Genomic DNA, 2,812 nt, shown 5'->3' with positions numbered 1-2,812 from the left:
CGATGTTTAATGGTGTTTTAAGATAGTGACAGGAGACCTGCTCGGCCACTTTGTTTCCTGAGGAAGAAACCAGCTCTGCTTTGTTTTGCAATTGGTTTTAAGCTCCTCTGAGTCCATGTGGCTTCGCCCTGCATGGGGCATTGTGTGCCTGGATGGCTCCTTACAGCCATATGGGGCGGCTTTAATTGTAGGGGAGTGGAAATGCCAGTTGACAAGGCCACTGAATTTCTCTCTCTTTTTTTTTTTTTTTTGTTTGTTTGTTTGTTTGTTTTAAACTTCACATTAATGTGGGGGCGTGAATCAGGAGAAAGTGGGGAATAGAAATCTAGTGAAGTGTAGTTTCAGACGCTCCACAGAGATGTTTCTTCTGGGAGTTTTAAAAGTCAACTGGATTTCAAACCCCGCAGACAGCACTGTTCCAATGTAAAGCCGTTAATCTGCAGGCAATTAGTTCCAGACGTGCAACCAACTCCACATTTTTCGCAGTTTTTGTTCTTACAGGCGGTCGCAGTTTTGAGCACTTTTTGCCCAGTGACTCTCACAAGACAGACGTCTGAGATGCCTCAACAGCGAGCTGAGAGAGCGCTGGAGGAGCAGCGTTTAAAAAGCTTTTATTTGTTTTTCCAACCCCGTAATTTAGCCGTGTTTAAACTATTTTATAAAGATCTCTGGGACCCAGTGAAAGGTGGTTTTTTGAGTCCCGAGCCACTTGAGTGCTCATTGTGCTCTGGCAGGCCGGGTGCTTGGCAGGCACTTCTTGAAATGTTATTTGATCTGGCAGCGCGATAGAATTGACTTGGATTACACCACTTTTTTTCACCCCCCTTCCCCCCCCCCAGTCGCTGTTTGAAAGTGATTCATCAGCGAGTGTTGCTCGAGAGCGTATTTTAGGGCACAAACTGCATGTATTCACTTAAAACATCTTTCCAGAGAAAGGCAGTTAAGAATTCGTCTTGTTTTGCGGTCAGGATTTATGAATTGAGGCAAGGGCTGACGTAATCCCTCTGACCACTTCCTTTGTGTGTGTTTTGGAGTTGATAGTGCTTTGTTTTACTTAAAATAGCCAGGACTGTGTCTTGAATACTTTGCTATCTCCTGGCTGCTGTGGCCTTCGGTGTGAGCAGACAACTTGTTCCAGTTGTGTGTGATTATGTCCCTTTGAGGAAATGGTTCCTTCCTATTGTCACTAAGGTTCAGTGAATTGCTTGTATGCTAAGCAGATGAGACTTTAATTTTAATTAACATAATGATGTGTACAGCTGTTCTGTCGGAATGCTTCGGCTGTCTTTGCAATTTTACTACAGGTTGTAGAGGATCCCTTGGTGTGTCTCTCAACCCCTCTTTTGCTTGCTTTTATTTATGCAAAGGTGACAAGATGGGGCTTTTTATCTCCTGATGTGAGTGGTTAAGAGTTCACTGCCAGAGGGCTTGGGTTTGATTTTTTTGTGTGTGTGTGGGAAAGAAAATAAGCTGTTTATCATTGAACTAATCCTAAACCTCCTTGTCTTTTGGGTTGAGAGGGGTTATGTTGCCTGTTGTTTTGCTTAGGAGTAGCCAGAAGGAATCCCGACCTTGCTAATTTTTTGATTTTTTAATGGACGTTCAGCTTTCCAGAGCTGTGAGTGTCAGCTCAGTGTGCACATGTTAATCTTCCCCTGTCCTGGGACTTCTTCAAGTGATGTGGAGAGATTGTGCTGATGGTGTGTATGCTGGACTGGGAGCAACACCAGTTGGTAAAACACTGCAGACCAGTGTTCCTGTAACTTGTTGATCGATGTGGGTAACACAATATTTCACCCGAGAATCCAGTTACTGGTAAGAAAACCAACTGTGAAGGCAATTGCAGAAATAGGTGTACAGTGTGTTGAGATTGTCCTGAAATGCTGTTTTGGCCTAGTGATTTTCAAATTAAGGCCGTTCTTTGGGGCACTGGGCTGGGCTCTGGCAGATGATGGGATTAAAAGGTGTTGACTGGAGCTGTTGGAGTCCCCAGTTGTTGGTTGTGTCACTCGGGTGGTCACTGTTTACCCCAGTGTTTGTACTGCTGTTGGTCTCAGCCAGCCTCGTTTAGTTGAACCAATTCTCATCATAATTTAGAGGGATGCACCAGGCAGGAAACAAAAGCAGCTCAGGAGCCGAGTTGTGAACTGGGGTGTGACGTTGTTGGGGACTTGGCTCCATAGCAGAGTCAGAATATGGGACAGGAGCATTTTCCAACCATTGGGAAGCAGAAATTGCATGTGGCCTGTTGGGTTTGATGCAAATGCTCAGTACTTTCACCTCTCTGAAGGCTGCAGAGCAGCTCTGACTCCTGTCCTGAAGCAGTGGCTCAACAAGCTGCAGATGAGTTTTGTTGGTGTCTGTGAGGTGTAACGTCTTGGCCAAGGCATCTACCTCTGCCTTAAAATAACTTGTTTTTTTGTTGTTTGAACATTGTGTGTTTAAAGTGCCAGGCTCAGGAAATGACAGATAAGAACACTAAGTAGTTGTGTTTTGTATTTTGAGGGTAAAGAAGGGAAATGGTGTATAAATCACTGCAGTCCCAGAATAGCAAGTGACCTGATGTGAATCTTTAATATCGACAGTCAAGTGCATGAATCTTCGAGTTTCTCACCTTTGTGTGCAGAAGATTGAGCATTGCTTCAGAAACAGGTCCAAGGGGCAGCAGAGGTGGCTTTTGGTGTATGAGGGGAGATCCTTCAATTTTCCTGATGCTGATGTAGCACTGAACAGCAAGTGATATGGATTATGAGCACTCAGTGTAATGAAGATTCCCAAAATAAGATGGGAAGGCCTTTTTTTTTTTTTTTTT

General features: G+C 44.2%; 1 protein-coding gene across 5 annotated transcripts in view; it reads left to right on the top strand.

Moving 5' to 3' along the window:
• The window catches only part of RERE (arginine-glutamic acid dipeptide repeats), a 155,886-nt gene that overhangs the window by 6,984 nt on the left and 146,090 nt on the right, over positions 1 to 2,812 (top strand). The window contains exon 1 of one of the 5 annotated variants that reach the window (XM_027882464.1): positions 2,726 to 2,736. The exons of the other annotated variants lie outside the window; for them this stretch is intronic. The gene's annotated coding sequence lies outside the window, so the exon portion shown is untranslated. Of the gene's footprint in view, positions 1 to 2,725; positions 2,737 to 2,812 lie in introns of those variants that run through there. 5 annotated transcript variants of the gene reach the window in all.

The sequence above is a fragment of the Empidonax traillii genome, unplaced genomic scaffold (genome assembly GCF_003031625.1).
Source record: "Empidonax traillii isolate 1590-97213 ecotype Southwest subspecies unplaced genomic scaffold, ASM303162v1 scaffold106:size2091409, whole genome shotgun sequence".
NCBI lineage: Eukaryota > Metazoa > Chordata > Aves > Passeriformes > Tyrannidae > Empidonax > Empidonax traillii.
This window is presented reverse-complemented; position numbering and strand designations above follow the sequence as displayed.